Raw genomic sequence first — 19999 nt, forward strand, 5'->3', positions numbered from 1 at the left:
AAAATGTGAACTAAGAACTCCATATCTGAAAAAACTGTCCTTCAGCAATGAGGGGGAGGACTTCCAGGCCAAGATGGTGGCTTAGCAATGTACATATTTTAGTTTGTCCTCCAGAACAACTAGTAAATAACCAGAAACAGTACAGAACAGCTCCTGAGGCCACATCAGTGACCGGACACACAGCATACCCCAGTCTAGAGCAGCTGGACCAGCTGCGAGACCCCCCAGAACCGTGAGTTCCCCAAGCTGCGGCGGCCAGCGCCCCTACCCCACGGCTACTTCCCAAAGGGGAAAGGAAAGGGACTTTACCAGCAGCTGGGGCAGAGCCAAATCAAATGTCAATTGTGGAATTAATTAACAAATTCTGACTACTAAAAATAGGCCCCCAGCTCAGGTGAACCTTCTCAAAGCAGAGGATGCTCATTTTTGCCCCGGCACCAAGGGGGAAGGGCTGATGGAAAAAGGAAAAAAAGAGAAGGAAACAGAGGTTTTTGTGGCTGGGTTTCTACAAAGGCCTGACTGCCTTTGGATACACCAGCAGGGCTCCTCAGGCTGCAAGTGCCCCATGCATAGGCAGAAACAAACTCGTTTTGAGGGCTTGTCTGGAACCTGTGCCTTCCCCAGGGGAGGGGTGAAGCCCAACTCCGGTGGAATCCGTATATCAAGGAATTCAGACACCAGGGTTTGGTAATTTGAAACCATTAAAACCAGCTTACAACCTCTCCTCTGTCTCCACCACGCCCCCAGCCAAAGTTAAAGGTACCACATCATCTTATGCTGGTGGGACCTGCAGGCAGACAAGCACCACATACTGGGCAGGATAAGAAAAACAGAGCCCAGAGACTTCACATGAAAGTTTCTCAACCTGCTGGTTCTCACCCTCAGGGAAAAGCGACGCACATGAATCTATTCTCCTCATAGGAGGCCAGTTTGGTCTGGGAAAATCCAGCTGGGGTCTATAATACCTATGTAGACCCTCCTCAGGGTGGGGGGAAAAAGGCACCACACAAGCAGGACAAGAAACAAGAAAACAAAAACCTAAGCTAGAGGTCCAGAAAAAGTTGAACTAAATGTCAAAGAACAAATAGATAACAAATTCATCCAGCAAGAAAACCCTAGGTAAAAGAAGTGAAATCAATCACCAGAATAAACTAATTAAGGTAATTAAATGCCTAGACGCCAGCAAAAAATAACAAATGACACTAGGAAAATTGAAGATATGGCTCAGTCAAAGGAACAAAAAAAAACAGTTCAAATGAGATACAGGAGCTGAAACATTTCATTCAGAATATACGAACAGACATGGAAAACTTCATCAAAAACCAAACCGAGACTTCCGGAGAATATGGTAGCTTAGTAAGATGCGCGGGTCTTAGTTCCTCCTCCAGAACAGCTACTAAAGAAATAGAAACGGTACAGAACAGTTCCCGGAGCCACGACAGAGACCAAAAAGACAGCATACCCCACTCTGGAACGGCTGAACCGGCAGGGAGAATCCGCTGTGGTGAGATACCTGAGGGGCGCGCGCTTCCCCGGCCGGAGCGGCTGGCGGCCAGAGTCCCTCCCTCCCTCCTTCCGGGGCCGGCTGGGAGAATTGGAAAGGTGGTCCACTCAAGCCGCGGCAGCCGGCGCCCCCCTCACGCGCAGCCTCCCGGGCCAGCTGGGAGAATTGGATAGGAGGTCCCCCAAGCTGCGGAGGCTGGTGAATGGCATCCCTTCCACACACGTGGCTTCCCAGTTCGGCCGGGAACGTTGGATCGGCACTCCCCCAAGCCGCGGCGGCCAGCGCCCCCCGCCACGCTTGGCTTCCCGGGCCGGCTGAGAGATTTGGACCGGCACTCCCCCAAGCTGCGAGGCCGGTGCCCCCCCCACGCGGACTCCCGGGCCGGTTGGGAGATTTGAATCGGAACTCCCCCAAGCCGCTTCGGCTGGCAACCCTCCCCCACAGCGACAGTTTTCCAAAGTTAAAGGAGCCACAGCATCTTTTACTGGTGGGACCCGCAGACAGACGAGTACCACGAGCGCCACATACTGGGCAGGATAAGAAAAACAGAGCCCAGAGATTTCACAGGAAAATCTTTCAACCTGCTGGGTCCCACACCCAGGGAAATCTGATTAAATGCCCAGACGCCAGCAGAAAATAACGGATAACGCTAGGAAAACTGAAGATATGGCCCATACAAAGGAACAAACCAATAGCTCAAATGAGATACAGGAGCTGAGACAACTAATTCTGACTATACGAACAGAAATGGAAAACCTCTTCAAAAACCAAATCAATAAATTGAGGGAGGACATGAGGAAGACATGGGCTGAACAAAAAGAAGAAATAGAAAGTCTGAAAAAACAAATCACAGAACGTATGGGATTGAAGGACAAAGTAGAAAAGATGGAAAAAACAATGGAAACCTACAATGGTAGGCTTAAAGAGACAGAAGATAGCATTAGTGAACTGGAGGATGGAGCATCTGAATTCCAAAAAGAAACAGAAACTATAGGGAAAAGAATGGAAAAATTTGAGCAGGGGATCAGGGAACTGAATGATAATATGAAGCACACAAATATATGTGTTGTGGGTGTCCCAGAAGGAGAAGAGAAGGGAAAAGGAGGAGAAAAACTAATGGAAGAAATTATCACTGAAAATTTCCCAACTCTTATGAAAGACCTAAAATTACAGATCCAAGAAGTGCAGCGCACCCCAAAGAGATTAGACCCAAATAGGCGTTCTCCAAGACACTTACTAGTTAGAATGTCAGAGGTCAAAGAGAAAGAGAGGATCTTGAAAGCAGCAAGAGAAAAACAATCCATCACATACAAGGGAAACCCAATAAGACTATGTGTAGATTTCTCAGCAGAAACCATGGAAGCTAGAAGACAGTGGGATGATATATTTAAATTACTAAAAGAGAAAAACTGCCAATCAAGACTTCTATATCCAGCAAAATTGTCCTTCAAAAATGAGGGAGAAATTAAAACATTCTCAGACAAAAAGTCACTCAAAGAATTTGTGACCAAGAGACCAGCTCTGCAAGAAATACTAAAGGGAGCACTAGAGTCAGATATGAAAAGACAGAAGAGAGAGGTATGGAGAAGAGTGTAGAAAGAAGGAAAATCAGATATGATATATATAATACAAAAGGCAAAATGGTAGAGGAAAATATTATCCAAACAGTAATAACACTAAATGTTAATGGACTGAATTCCCCAATCAAAAGACATAGACTGGCAGAACGGATTAAAAAACAGGATCCTTTTATATGCTGTCTACAGGAAACACATCTTAGACCCAAAGATAAACATAGGTTGAAAGTGAAAGGTTGGGAAAAGATATTTCATGCAAATAACAACCAGAAAAGAGCAGGAGTAGCTATACTAATATCCAACAAATTAGACTTCAAATGTAAAACAGTTAAAAGAGACAAAGAAGGACACTATCTACTAATAAAACGAACAATTAAACAAGAAGACATAACAATCATAAATATTTACGCACCGAACCAGAACGCCCCAAAATACGTGAGGAATACACTGCAAACATTGAAAAGGGAAATAGACACATATACCATAATAGTTGGAGACTTCAATTCACCACTCTCATCAATGGACAGAACATCTAGACAGAGGATCAATAAAGAAATAGAGAATTTGAATATTACAATAAATGAGCTAGACTTAACAGACATTTATAGGACATTACATCCCACAACAGCAGGATATACCTTTTTCTCAAGTGCTCATGGATCATTCACAAAGATAGACCATATGCTGGGTCACAAAGCAAGTCTTAACAAATTTTAAAAGACTGAAATCATACACAACACTTTCTCAGATCATAAAGGAATGAAGTTGGAAATCAATAATAGGCAGAGTGCCAGAAAATTCACAAATATGTGGAGGCTCAACAACACACTCTTAAACAACCAGTGGGTCAAGGAAGAAATTGCAAGAGAAATTAGTAAATATATCGAGGCGAATGAAAACGAAAACACAACCTATCAAAACCTATGGGATGCAGCAAAGAGGGAAATTTATTGCCCTAAATGCCTATATCAGAAAAGAAGAAAAGGCAAAAATTCAGGAATTAACTGTCCACTTCGAAGAACTGGAGAAAGAACAGCAAACTAACCCCAAAGCAAGCAAAAGGAAAGAAATAACAAAGATTAGAGCAGAAATAAATGAAATTGAAAACATGAAAACAATAGAGAAAATCAATAAGACCAGAAGTTGGTTCTATGAGAAAATCAATAAGATTGATGGGCCCTTAGCAAGATTGACAAAAAGAAGAAGAGAGAGGACGCAAATAAATAAGGTCAGAAATGGAAGAGGAGACATAACCACTGACCTCACAGAAATAAAGGAGGTAATAACAGGATACTATGAACAACTTTACGCTAATAAATACAACAATTTAGATGAAATGGACCGGTTCCTGGAAAAGCATGAACAACCAACTTTGACTCAAGAAGAAATAGATGACCTCAACAAACCAATCACAAGAAAAGAAATTGAATCAGTCATTCAAAAGCTTCCTAAAAAGAAAAGTCCAGGACCAGACGGTTTCACATGTGAATTCTACCAAACATTCCAGAAAGAATTAGTACCAACTCTCCTCAAACTCTTCAAAAAAATCGAAGTGGAGGGAAAACTACCTAATTCATTCTATGAAGCCAACATCACCCTCATACTAAAACCAGGCAAAGATATTACAAAAAAAGAAAACTACAGACAAATCTCTCTAATGAATATAGATGCAAAAATCCTCAACAAAATTCTAGCAAATCGAATCCAACAACACATTAAAAGAATTATACATCATGACCAAGTAGGATTCATCCCAGGTATGCAAGGATGGTTCAACATAAGAAAATCAATTAATGTAATATACCATATCAACAAATCAAAGCAAAAAATCACATGATATCTCAATTGATGCAGAGAAGGCATTTGACAAGATTCAACATCCTTTCCTGTTGAAAACACTTCAAAAGATAGGAATACAAGGGAACTTCCTTAAAATGATAGAGGGAATATATGAAAAACCCACAGCTAATATCATCCTCAATGGGGAAAAATTGAAAACTTTCCCCATAAGATCAGGAACAAGACAAGCATGTCCATTATGACCACTATCATTCAACATCGTGTTGGAGGTTCTAGCCAGAGCAATTAGACAAGAAAAAGAAATACAAGGCATCAAAATTGGAAAGGAAGAAGTAAAACTATCACTGTTTGCAGACGATATGATAATATACGTCGAAAACCCGGAAAAATCCACAACAAAACTACTAGAGCTAATAAATGAGTACAGCTAAGTAGCAGGATACAAGATCAACATTCAAAAATCTGTAGCATTTCTATACACCAGCAATGAACAAGCTGAGGGGGAAATCAAGAAACGAATTCCATTTACAATTGCAACTAAAAGAATAAAATACCTAGGAATAAATTTAACTAAAGAGACAAAAAACCTATACAAAGAAAACTACAAAAAACTGTTAAAAGAAATCACAGAAGACCTAAGTAGATGGAAGGGCATACCGTGTTCATGGATTGGAAGACTAAATATAGTTAAGATGTCAATCCTACCTAATTTGATTTACAGATTCAATGCAATACCAATCAAAATCCCAACAACTTATTTTTCAGAAATAGAAAAACCAATAAGCAAATTTATCTGGAAGGGCAGGGTGCCCCGAATTGCTAAAAGTATCTTGAGGGAAAAAAACAAAGCTGGAGGTCTCACGCTGCCAGACTTTAAGGCATATTATGAAGCCACAGTGGTCAAAACAGCAGGATATTGGGATAAAGATAGGCATATCGACCAATGGAATCGAATAGAGTGCTCAGATATAGACCCTCTCATCTATGGACATTTGATCTTTGATAAGGCAGTCAAGCCAACTCACCTGGGACAGAACAGTCTCTTCAATAAATGGTGCCTAGAGAACTGGATATCCATATGCAAAAGAATGAAAGAGGACCAGTATCTCACACCCTATACAAAAGTTAACTCAAAATGGATCAAAGATCTAAACATTAGGTCTAAGACCATAAAACAGTTAGAGGAAAATGTAGGGAGATATCTTATGAAACCTACAATTGGAGGCGGTTTTATGGACCTTAAACCTAAAGCAGGAGTACTGATGAAAGAAATAAATGGGAGCTCCTCAAAATTAAACACTTTTGTGCATCAAAGAACTTCATCAAGAAAGTAGAAAGACAGCCTACACGATGGGAGACAATATTTGGAAACGACATATCAGATAAAGGTCTAGTATCCAGAATTTATAAAGAGATTGTTCAACTCAACAACAAAAAGACAGTCAACCCAATTACAAAATGGGAAAAAGACTTGAACAGACACCTCTCAGAAGAGGAAATACAAATGGCCAAAAGGGCACATGAAGAGATGCTCAGTGTCCCTGGCCATTAGAGAAATGCAAATCAAAACCACAATGAGATATCATCTCACACCCACCAAAATGGCCATTATCAACAAAACAGAAAATGACAAGTGCTGGAGAGGATGCGGAGAATGAGGCACACTTATCCACTGTTGGTGGGAATGTCAAATGGTGCAACCACTGTGGAAAGCAGTTTGGCGGTTCCTCAAAAAACTGAATATAGAATTGCCATACGACCCAGCAATACCATTGCTAAGTATCTACTCAAAGGACTTAAGGGCAAAGACACAAACGGACATTTGCACACCAATGTTTATAGCAGCATTCTTTACAATTGCAAAGAGATGGAAACAGCCAAAATGTCCAGCAACAGACGAGTGGCTAAACAAACTGTGGTATATACATATGATGGAATATTATGCAGCTTTAAGACAGAATAAATTTATGAAGCATGTAATAACATGGATGGACCTAGAGAACATTATTCTGAGTGAGTCTAGCCAAAAACTAAAGGACAAATACTGTATGGTCCCACTGATGTGAACCGACATTCAAGAATAAACTTGGAATATGTCATTGGTAACAGAGACCAGCAGGAGTTAGAAACAGGGTAAGATAATGGGTAATTGGAACTGAAGGGATACAGACTGTGCAACAGGACTAGATACAAAAACTCAAAAATGGACAGCACAATACTACCTAATTGTAATGTAATTTTGTTAAAACACTGAATGAAGCTACATCTGAGCTATAGTTTTTGTTTGTTTGTTTGCTTGTGTTTTTGTTTTTGTTTTTTCTTTTTTTTTCCTTTTTTATATATATATATATTTATTTTTATTATTATTTTTCGCTATATTATCATTCTATATCTTTTTCTGTTGTTTTGCTAGTTGTTTTCCGAAATCGATGCAAATGTACTAAGAAATGATGATCATACATCTATGTGATGATATTAAGAATTACTGATTGCATATGTAGAATGGAATGATTTCTAAATGTTGTTAATTTTTTTTTCTAATTAATAAAAAAAATAAGTAAATAATAGGGGGAACAAAAGTTAAAAATAAATTTAGTTTGAAGTGCTAGTGGTAAATGAAAGTGGGGGTAAGGGGTATGGCATGTATAATCTTTTCTTTTTCTGTTATCGTCTTATTTCTTTTTCTGTTGTCTTTTTTATTTTTTTCTAAATCGATGCAAATGTTCTAGAAATGATGAATATGCAACTATGTGATGATATTAAGAATTACTGATTGTATATGTAGAATGGAATGATATCTTAATGTTTTGTTAATTTTTTTTAATTAATAAAAAAATTAAAAAAAAAACCAAACCAATGAATTGAGGGAGGATATAAATAAGGCAAGGGATGAACAAAAAAGAAGAAATTGAAAGTCTGAAAAAACAAATCACAGAACTTATGGGAATGAAAGGCAAGGTAGAAAAGATGAAAAAAACAATGGAAACCTACAATGGTAGATTTCGAGAGACAGAACATAGGATTTCTGAACTGGAGGATGGAACATCTGAAATCCGGCAAGAAAAAGAAAATATAGGGAAAAAAATGGAAAAATATGAGCAGGGACTCAGGGACTTGAAGGACAATATGAAGTGCACGAATATACGTGTTGTGGGTGTCTCAGAAGGAGAAGAGAAGGGAAAAGGAGGAGAAAAACTAATGGAGGAAATTATCACTGAAAATTTCCCAACTCTTATGAAGGACTTAAAATTACAGATCCAAGAAGTGCAGTGTACCCCAAAGAGAATAGATCCAAACAGATGTACTCCAAGACATTTACTAATCAGAATGTCAGAGGTCAAAGAGAAAGAGAGAATCTTGAAAGCAGCAAGAGAAAAGCAATCAATCACATACAAGGGAAGCCCAATAAGACTATGCATAGATTTCTCAACAGAACACGGAGGCAAGAAGACAGTGGGATGATATATTTAAATTATTAAAAGAGAAAATCTACCAATCTACCAATTCTATATCCAGCAAAATTGTCCTTCAAAAATGAGGGAGAAATTAAAACATTTTCAGACAAAAAAATCACTGAGAGAATTCGTGACCAAGAGATCAGCTCTGCAAGAAATACTAAAGGGAGCACTAGAGACAGATACAAAGGCAGAAGAGAGAGCTGTGGAGAACAGCGTAGAAAGGAAGACCATGAGTAAAGGTAAAAAGAAGGAAAATTAGAAGGACATATAAAAGCCAAAAGGCAAAAAGCCGGGGCAGTAAGAACACTGATGTTGATGGATTAAGCTTCCCAATCGGGGGACATGGACTGGCAGAATGGATTAGGGAATGGGACCCATCTATATGCTGTTTCTACTCAAAGGACATGAGGGAAAGGACACAAACGGATATTTGCACACCAATGTTTATAGCAGCATTATTTACAACTACCAAGAGATGTAAACAGCCAAAATGTCCATCAACAGATGGGTGGATAAACAAACTGTGGTATACACATATGATGGAATATTATGCAGCTGTAAGACAGAATACAGTTATGAAGTATGTAACAACATGGATGGACCTTAAGGACATTATGCTGAGTGAGATTAGCCAAAAACAAAAGGACAAATACTGTATGGTCTCACTGATATGAACTGACATTAGTGAATAAACTTGGAGAATTTCATTGGTAACAGAGACCATCAGGAGACAGAAATAGGGTAAGATATTGGGTAATTGGAGCTGAAGGGAAACAGATTGTGCAACAGGACTGAAAGTAAAAACTCAGAAATGGACAGCACAATGCTACCTAACTGTAATACAATTATGTTAAAACACTGAATGAAGCTGAATGTGAGAATGATAGAGGGAGGAGGGCTGGGGACACAAATGAAATCAGAAAGAAAGATAGACGACAAAGACCGCGATGGTATAATCTAGGATTGCCTAGAGTGTATAACGACAGTGACTAAATGTACAAATTTAAAAAATGTTTTTGCATGAGGAAGAACAAAGGAATGTCATTAGTGCAGGGTGCTGAAAATAGATGGTAATTAATTTTTAAAATTTCAACTTATGTGTGAGATTAGAGCAAAAAATGTTTATTTGGAACAAAATTTATATTTTGACTAGTGCATTTCCTAATATAACTTATGTAGATAGCTTGATTGAACAACATAAGTACATGGAACCTTGGGTAAGAATGAGATTTTGTTGGTTTGTACAGTGATGCCCCAATGAACCCCAGAGTGATTTGATCAGTGAGCGGAAAAGTATTTGCAAAGTCCCCTTTGGGGAATGGTGAGAACGGGGGAAAATTCAACTTCCCCAAGTTGAATTCTTGATATTCTCAGAAGCAGTGTGGACAACCAAAGTTATAGGCTGAGTCCCCAGTCTTGGGGTTTGTTCATATGAAACTTAACCCCAGAAAGGATAGGTCAAGCCTACTTAAAATTAGGCCTAAGAGTCACCCCCAAGAGAACCTCTTTTGTTGCTCAGATGTGGCCTCTCTCTCTAGCCAACACAACAAGCAAACTCACCACCCTCCCCCTGTCTACATGGGACATGACTCCCAGGGGTGTGGACCTTCCTGGCAATGTGGGACAGAAATCCGAGAATGAACTTGGACTCAGCATCAATGGATTTATAAAAACCCTAGAATGAGCTGAGACCCAGCATCAAGGGATTGAGAAAATCCTCTCGACCAAAAGGGGGAAGAGTGAAATGAGACAAAGTGTCAATGGCTGAGAGATTTCAAACAGAGTCGAAAGGTTATCCTGGAGGTTATTCTTATGCATTAAGTAGATATCACCTTGTTATCTAAGAGGAAATGGAGAGGCTGGAGGGAATTGCCTGAAAATGTAGAGCTGTGTTCCAGAAGCCATGTTTCTTAGTGATGATTGTATAATGGTGTAGCTTTCACAGTGTGACTGTGTGATTGTGAAAACCTTGCGTCTTATGCTCCTTTTATCTACCTTCTCAACAGATAAGTAGAACATACGGAATAAAAATAAATAAAAGGGGAAACAAATGTTAAAATAAATTTAGTTTGAAATGCTAGTGATTAATGAAAGGGAGGAGTAAGGGGTATGGTGTGTATGGTTTTTTTTTTCTGTTTTCGTTTTATTTTTTCTGTTGTCTTTTTGTTTCTTTTTCTGAATTGATGCAAATGTTCTAAGAAATTATCAGGATGATGAATCTGCAGCTATGTGATGACATTGTGAATTACTGATTATATATGTAGAATGAAATGATAACATATTGGGAATGTTTGTGTTTTTTCTGTAATTTTTTTTAATTAATAAAAAATTTTTTTAAAAAATGAGAGGAACTAGGGCAGGCAATATTGGCTCAGTGGCAGAGTTCTTGCCTGCCATGCCAGAGACCTGGGTTCGAATTCTGGTGCCTGCCCACGTTAAAAAAAAAAAAGAGGGGAACTTTAAAACATCCATGAATAAACAAAAAAACCAAGGTTATTACCAAGAGACATGCCCTTAAGAAATTCTAAGGGAATTCTTTGGGTCAAAAAGAGAACACAGTAGATAGTAGTCTGGAGCCATGAATAAAGTACTCCAGTAAGGGTTATTACACAGATGTTTTAGTTTCCTGGGCCACTTAAGCAAATATCATGAAATGGTTCAGCTTAAACAATGGTAATTTATTAGCTTATGGTTTTCAAGCTGAGAAAATGTCCAAATCAAGGGATCATGAAAGCTATACTTTCTCTCCAAGACTGTGGCACTGTGGAGCTGGCTGCTGGTGACCCGTAGCCCTTAGCTTGTCACATGGCAATGCATGTGGACGCATCTCCAGGTATTTTCCCTCTCTTCCAGGTTTTGTTTCAGCTTCTTGCTTCCTGTGGTGTTTTCTTTCTCTGTCTGAATTTTATTCTCTTATAAAAGACTATAATAATAGGATAAAGAACCATCAAAAGGTCCTACATAAAATGGGTTCACACCCACAGAAATGAAATAGTTTTAAGAATATGTTTTTCTAGGGCACATACAGCTTGAAACCACCACATTCCACCTTCTAGACCCCAAAATGACATTTCTTTCTACAGGTAAAATATATTCACTCCACCACAATATCCCGAAACCTTAAGATATTTCAGTAACAATGGTATATACAAATTCTCATCAAAAATGGCCATGGGTGTAGTCTGTCCTGAGGCACAATGCACCTCTTGTCTGAAGACCTGTGAAACCTAGGGAAGAAGTTATCTGTTTTTCAGTATAAAATGAAGGGACAGGCAAAGGATAAACATTTCAATTTCCATGGGGAGAAATTGGAAGGATAACAGGGATCATGGTTCCCTCAAAATTTTGACCCTGCAGGGCCTAGCCCATAAGATTTCAAGATCTGAGAATCATCCGTGGAAAGATATTCTGTCCTCTGTTCCTTATGGAATGGCAGCTCCACCCCAGCCTGACAGGCATACTCTCCTCACACACTGGGGGAAAGGCTCCACCCTCACCAAGCTTTGCATAGTGGCCAAGCTCTCTGAAAATTCTGAAGCACAGGCTTCACTCTCTCAGAACATTTGGAGTGGTCTGCAATCTGTGGGCACAAGCTCCACCCCTCTGAATACTGTGATGAGGGTCAAACTCTCTACAATCCCCATAGCACTGGCCCCACTCTCTCTGAGCACTGGGGTGTCAGCACTCTTCCTGAAAAATGGAGCAGAATCCACCCTTTGCACATACGTGGGTGGGACTGTTCTTTTGGCCCGAGATGTCTTCAGTCCAGATCTCAGCTGCCATGGTTCTGCCATTTAAATAATTTTTCCTTCAATCTGTCCCTTTTCTGTCCTTGTCAGCCAGACTGGCTATGGTTCTATTCATACAGATTTCTCAAAGAAACTGTCTGTTTTGTATGTAGTACATAGACAACCAAACCATCAGACAAAAGAACTTTACACAGATCCTTCCTGCATAACTGAACCTCAATCTTGAGCTGCACGGTAATTACTGACTGGTTCCATGTTCTGTTAAACTTTCACATGGAGCACTGTTCTCTAGCAACTCACTTTCTGGAAGATTAGAATTTTCCAAAACATCAATTTTTGGTTTCTCTGGACCCAGAGTTCAGTTCTCAGTTTATCACTTTCCTCTTGCATTTTACTATAAGATGCAAGGAAAAACCAAGCTGCATTTTCCAAATTTGGCTTAGAAATCTTCTCAGCTAAATCCCAAGTTCATCATTTTCAAGTTCTGCCTTCTATCTGATATCAGAACTCAATTTTGCCAAGTTCTCTGCCACACTAAGATATGAATCGCCTGCCCTCCAGTTTCCAGTGATACATTCATCATTTCCTTCTAAGGCTTCATCAGAAGTATCTTTCGCATCCATATTTCTGCCAATAGTCTTTTAAAAAAAAAATCTAGGTTTTTCCTATCAAGCCCCTTACAATTCTTCCAGCCTCTACCCATTAGCCATTTCCAAAGTCATTTCCACATTTTTGGTATTTGTAAAAGCAGCACCCCTCTCCCAGGACTAAAATATCTTTTCATTTCCTGGGCTGCTTAAGCAAATACCATGAAATGGTTTGGCTTAAAAAACGAGAATTTATTAACTTATGCTTTTGTAGTCAAGAAAATGTCTAAATCAAAGTGTCATCAACGCTATGCTTTTTCTCCAAGACTGTGGCATTCTGTAGCTTACCACTGGTAATCCTTGGTCCTTAGCTTGCCACATGGCAGCATTTGCTGGTCTCTTATCTTCCTGGTTCCATATTTGCTTCTTGCTCTCTGTGGCTTTTTTTTTTCTCTCTTTCATCTGAATTTCATTCTCTTATATAGGACTGTAGTATTAAGACCTAACCTTATTATGGTAAGCCATGACTTAACTGAAGTAATCTCATCAAAAGGTCCTACTTAAAATGGGTTCATACCCACAAAAATGTATTACATTTAAGAACATAATTTTCTGGCAAACATACAGCTTCAGACTACCACAACAAGTAAATATAAATGGTATTATTATTTGCATTCTCATTATGCAACTCTATGCTTTATTTCATATAAGATTTACAATACAACTGAATAAGAAATAATCATATTTCTGTTCTATGGACACGCAAACTATAAAGTAACGTGTGACAAAACAACATAAAGAAGGGTAATGGATGGAGTTTAGCAGTAGACCCTGAGTATGCTATTGAATCTAATGTGGTATAATTTTGAATTAGTAACTTATTTAGGTTACTTAATATAAGTCCCATGGTAATCACAAAGACAGTATTTAAAATATATGAAGAAATGGGTATGAGAAAGGGGTCAATTAACTACATCAGAAAAACTCAACTATACTCAAGAGAAAGCTGCCATGAAGGAAAAGAGGGACAAAACTATATGATGCACAAGAAATGAAGGACAAAAATGGCAGAAGTAAATAATGCCTTATCAGTAACTATATTAAATCCAAACAGATAAACTCTCCAATCAAAAGGCACAGAACAGCAGAATGGATGAAAAAAAAGTACAATCCAGCTATATGTTTTCAGAAGGGACTTACCTTAGATCCAAAGACACAGACAAATTGAAATTGAAAGAATGGGAAAAAAACATATTCCATGCAAGGAATAACCAAAGGAGAGCTGGGGTGATGATAGCAGATAAAACAGACTTTAGTTCAAAAGCTGGCATGAGAGGCAAAGAACACTTTATATATTAATAGAAGGAACAATCTACCCAATCCATCAAGATGATATAACAATAATAAACATATATGCATCATATCATTGAGCTCCAAAGTACATGAAGGGAATATTAACAAAACAAAAGGGAGAAATAGACACCTCTACTATTTGGACACATCAATACACACTTTCATAAATGGGAAGAATATCTAGACAGAAGATCAATGAGGAAACAGAGAACCTGGACAACATTATAAAAAAGGTAGTCTTAACAGACATATACAGAACGCTGCACCCAGCAACAGCAGCATACACATTCTTCACAATTGCACATGGATCATTCTCCAGGACTACCACGTTAGGTCACAAAACAAATCTCAATACATTAAAAAATACTGAAATTATACAAAGCATCTTCTCTGACCACAATGGAATGCAGCTAGAAATCAATAACAGAAGGAACATGGAAAACCCACATATACGTGGAAGCTAAACAACATACTCTTAAACAATCAATGGGTCAAAGAAATCATAAAGTAAATTAGGAAATATCCTGAAATAAATGAAAATAAAAACACAACGTACCAAAACTTATGAGAGGCAGTGAAGTCAGTGCTCAAATGGAAATTTATTGCTCTGAGTGCCTATATTTAAAAAGAAGAAAGATCTCAAATCAATGTCCTAATTTCACATCTTGAGTAACTAGAAAAAAAGAGCAAATTAAACCTAAATTATGTAGAAGGAAAGAAACAATAGAAGTTGGGGTAGAGTTAATGAAATAGAAAGTAGAAAAACAAGCAAGAGAATCAATCAAACCAAACTGGATCTTTGAAAGCTGAATAATTGATAAACTTTTAGCTGGCTGACAAAGAAAAAAAGAGAGAGGACACAAATAACTAAAATCTTGAATGAAAATGGGAACATTATAACTGATCTTACAGAAATTAAACAGACTATACGAAAATACTGTGAACTGAATGCTAACAATTTAGATAATCTAAGAAAATGGACAAATTCCTAGGAACATGAAACTTATCTAAACTGACTCAAGGAGAAACGGAAGATCTCAACAGACCTATAAAAAGTAAAGAGATTGAATCTCTAACAAAAACAACTTATCAAATAAAATCGAGGACAAGATGGATTCACTGGTGAATTTTACCAAACATTCCAAGAGTAATTAACGCCAATCTTTCTCAAACTTTCCCAACTTTTCCAAAAAAAATGAAGAGGATGTAACTCTTCCTACCTCATTATATGAAGCCCTTATTAACCTAATACCAAAGCTAGATAAAGACATCCCCAAAAAAGAAAACTACAGACTAATTTTCCTTATCATCACAGATGCAAAATCTTCAATAAAATCCTAGCAAATCAAATCCAACAGCATATTCAAAGAATTATTCACCATTACCAAGTGGGATTTACCCCAGGAATACAAGAGTGGTTCAACATAAGAAAATCTATGTAATACACATCAATAGAATGAAGGGGAAAAAAATCACATGATCATCTCAACTGAGGCAAGGCTTTTGACAAAATCCAACACCCTTTTCTGATAAAAACATTCAGAAAAATAGGAATAGAAGGTAACTACCTCATAATAATAAAGGCAAATGTGAAAAATCTACAGCTAATGTTATACTGAATGGTGAAAGACTGAAAGCCTTCCTCTTGAGATCACAATGACCACTTTCATCACTGCTTTCAGTATTTTACTGAGTCCCTGGCAGAGCAATTCGGCAAGAAAAAGAAATAAAAAGCATCCACATAGGAAAGGAGAAAGTAAAACTATCTCTATTCACAGACAGCATAATCCTTTATATAAAAGGTCCCAAAGAATCTACAAGAGATTCAATTATGAATTTGCAGTACATATAATATATATTCAAGAAAGTAATTCATATCCATAATATGGAAAGAGCTTTACAAATCAGTAAGAAAAAGACAGTTCAAGAGAAAAAGTGGTCAAAAGACTTGAACAGGCTCTTCCGAAAAGATAGCTAAATGGCCAATAAACATATGGAAAAGTACACATTAATTTTCAGAGAAATGAAAGTTAAAGCCACAATGAAATACCGTTCATAACCTCCAGAATGGCTACTATTTTACTTAAAAATAAAAGACAATAACAAGTATTGACATATTCTAGAACAACTAAATCTCAGAAATTTCTGTTGGGAGTGTTTTAGTGCAACCAATTCTTGAAAAATTGGTCGGCAGCATCTATTAAAGCTAACCATTTATATTACCTGTGATTCAGCAATTCCACTTTTAGGTATATGCCTAACACATATGCATGCATATATCACCAAAAGATACGTACTAGAAAGTTCACAGTACTATTTTCAAGTCCAAAATGAGAAATAATTAAAATGCCCATCTACAATTAAAAGGCTAACTATATTGTAGCATAATCATACAATGGAACACTATACAGCAATGAAAATGAACGAATTGCTGCTACACGAAAGTTCACAGTACTATTTTCAAGTCCAAAATGAAAAATAATTAAAATGCCCATCTACAATTAAAAGGCTAACTATATTGTAGCATAATCATACAATGGAACACTATACAGCAATGAGAATGAACGAATTGCTGCTACACGCAATAGTATAAATTAATTTCAATTGCAAAACCTTAAGTCAAAGAAATCAGGTGCAAAAAATTGCCTGTACTGTACTATTCCATTTTTACAAAGTTCAAATACAGGCAAAACTACTATATGGTGAGAAAAGGCAGGATTGTGATTAATTTGGAGTTAAGCTGTAACTGGTAGGGGGTACAAGAAGGGCTTTCCAGATACAAATTGTTGATCTTCATAGTGGTTACACAGTTGTGTTCTCTTTGTGAAAATGTTTTGAGGTGTACACTTATGATATGTGCATCTTTCTCTATGAACTTTAAGTTTACTTAAAAATAACACCTACAATTTTCAAGTGGTTCACTAAACCAGATAAATAAAAAATAGATGGTTGGATAATTGGATGGATGGATGGATGGACAGGTGAAGACAGGAAGATGACAGATAGAGGAAGCTAATATAGCAAGTTTAAAATTGTTGAATCTGGGTTAGAGTATAACAGTGTCCACTGTACCCTTCTTTCAACTTCTGCTTGACTGAAATTTTCAATAAAAAATATTAACCTAGAGACAGATTTTGGGCTGCTAGGCCATCTGCTCTCCTACTACATGCCTAGCAATAAACTCTTTCTCTCCTTGAAAAAAAAATACTGAGCTAAAAATACTCATCATGTCTCTCAGCACTTAATATCTGTAAGTAAGGAGTACTGTGAGCACCTGATATATTCTGACTTGTGAAAAGAAACTAATATAAAAAATGAAACGCCTATACCCAGACTGACTGTGTTTCATAGAATAATAAAATAAAATATTCTGCATATTTCCTATTGCTCAACAATAAACAGAGAGAGGGAGAGAGAGGGAGAGAGAATTTGCCCAGGACTGAGAGTCTGACAGACCCTAACTAGATGAATTCTTTTGCCACCATTTATCAAGTTACCATACCCCTCTGAGTCTTATTTTTATCATTAGTTAAAAGACAATGATACTGAACTTAGAGGATGACTTTGAATATTAAGGGAAAAACTATATTTAAAAGCATCGGGAGAACAGACACTGAATTCCTTTCAATTACCATGTCAAACATTTATGGGCAATATTTTATGAACATGGAGTGATAAAAATCAGTAGGAGAGTAAGCAAATGTGCTATAGGATCACACACAATGCATCACAAAGAGAATGGGAATGAGGTGCAGATGGAGACATGCTGGTGGCCAATAAAAAAAAAGGAATATGGGAAAATTATGAGGACGGATCCAGTTATTCAAGTATAAAGAAGGTTCCACTATGACTCTGCAGAAGGGCTCTATGATAGGGTGTGGGAGAGGGAGAAATGTAGAAGGCAGAGTGAAAAACAAAAGCAGAGCCCCTGACACAGATATATTCTGTTTCCCAGTAATATCTGAATAATTTGTGCCCTCACTTTCTTCAGGTCTCTGTTGAAATGTCACCTTACCAGGGAAGTCTTCCTGACCATCCTACATAAACAGTACAACCCACTCCCATCATAATCTATCATATATTTATTACATATAAATTTACTTAAAAGACTTTGTTTATGTTTTTCACTGCTGTATTCTCAGAGCTTCGAATACTGGCTCATAAAAGTATTCAATAAAAAAATTATTGCATGACTAAATGGATGGTTGCAAAATGGGTTAAAACCAGTATGGTGACATCTAAACGCTAAGTAATAAAGATCTGAATAGAGAATAAAGATAGGCCAACAACATTATCCTTTGAAAAAGTTTCTAAGAGTTTTGGTTCCATGAAATCTCTGCCTCGTATATTCTAAAAACTGAAAATTAGATCTAGACTAGAAAAGAGAATCACAACTTATTTTGGCAAGCATAACACCCACTAATTACAGCAGGAAGAAGAGGAAGGAGTAACTTGGTTTTCAAGATCTTTGGTTAAATATCTCTTCAAAGCTGAAAATTCTTTATGAAGATAAATTTAACGATCCGTTCCCCACTCTTGGGTAAAGAATTGAAACAAAAAATTGTAATTATTAACATTCTCACAAGATAAATTTCACATGATGACAAACGGAACAGAAAGACACATTTCACATTACAGCAAATTTTTTAGAAAAAGATAAAGTTCACATCGCAACAAATAAATCACATTGCAAACAAATAACACTTGCAAACTCCTGGGGGAAATCTTTGTCTAAAAAATCTGCCAACTTGCTATTCAATATTGCTACCAGAGACCAGAAAAGGATTTGCTTAATAAACCCAACTTACATGAGGGAATATATTTATGATTAGATGTCATTCCTGTCAGCCACTTCTCTAAGAGAAGTACTAAAGGAGATGGGAAAACTTCCACCTCCAAACTGTGACACGCAAAATCCTCTGTATTTGCCCACACAAAAAAAATTGGGGGATTCAATTTTATGCCATCATGTGATAAAAATGCCACGAGCAGAAGGCAACAATTGTTGTGTAATAATGTTTAGAGTAAAAAAATAAAAGGACATAATAATTTGAACAATTCTTTATGTCTCTTAGGACGCTGATATTTCTGCTTCCTTGCTTATTTTTTTTAAAGAACTAAAAAAACAGCCTTGACTCTGAAGAGGTCAAGCTTGATTATGGAAAATATGTTATTCGCTGACCTCGGCAAGAGGAAGAGAAGAAAGATAAGGAGCCAGCAGAGGGAGTAAAACACTGAGGTCCGAAGGAAGAATGACGCTCAGAGTAGGGGACAGGGGTTGCAAAAGGTCTGAGGCAGAAAGGGGGTGGCGTGGAAGATGGCGGTGGGAGGTAGGAAAGAGATCTGTGGGAGAGGGAATGACTCAGGATCAGAAAGATCCAGAAGAGGATCCGGGATAAGAAGAGAGGTGAAAGAACACGAACGGGGATCACAAGAATAAAAGGCGCACCGCAGTCAGGAGGGGGGATGAGAGCCTGCCATTCCTGAAGCGCGACTGGGGCGGGTGGGGGAAGGGAGCAGCGCGGCGATCATAACCGGAGGCGCCACAAGCTTTCTTCACTCAGTGTATTCTGGAAAATGAATTCCGCTTATTTCCACACCACGTGGAGGCAAGGAAGGAAGCTTCCAAGGGTCTACTGGGTTTCATTTGTGAGATTTATCAGTCCCCTTCTTTACACTCACCTTAACGAAGAAAGCGGCGACGACAGCGTGACCGGAAGCACTCTTTTTGTTTGGCGGAAGCTTTACCTTCTGCAGCCTCTTCCCCGCCTCCTTCATTCCAAGCAACTTCCTGTGTCTCTCGTAGCAAGTTCTGCAATATATGCTTTAGCTCATAGGCTTTCTCACCAGATCAGAACCTTGGATAGTTATGTAAACCGAATTGACCAGAGAATCAGTAACATTTTAAAAACCCTTCCCTAGTTATCCAAGAAACCCAGAAATTCTTTATCTCTGCCTAACCCCGAATATG

At 38.0% G+C, this 19999-nt stretch overlaps 1 protein-coding gene across 2 annotated transcripts in view; it reads right to left on the reverse strand.

The window, feature by feature from the left end:
* MAGED1 (MAGE family member D1) overlaps positions 1-19788 on the reverse strand; it is a 230157-nt gene extending 210369 nt beyond the window's left edge. For both annotated transcript variants that reach the window (XM_077145553.1, XM_077145552.1), the window contains exon 1: positions 19711-19788. The gene's annotated coding sequence lies outside the window, so the exon portion shown is untranslated. The remainder of the gene's footprint in view (positions 1-19710) is intronic.
* Positions 19789-19999: the final 211 nt, after the last annotated feature.

Source organism: Tamandua tetradactyla, chromosome X (assembly GCF_023851605.1).
Source record: "Tamandua tetradactyla isolate mTamTet1 chromosome X, mTamTet1.pri, whole genome shotgun sequence".
NCBI classification, from domain to species: Eukaryota; Metazoa; Chordata; class Mammalia; order Pilosa; family Myrmecophagidae; genus Tamandua; species Tamandua tetradactyla.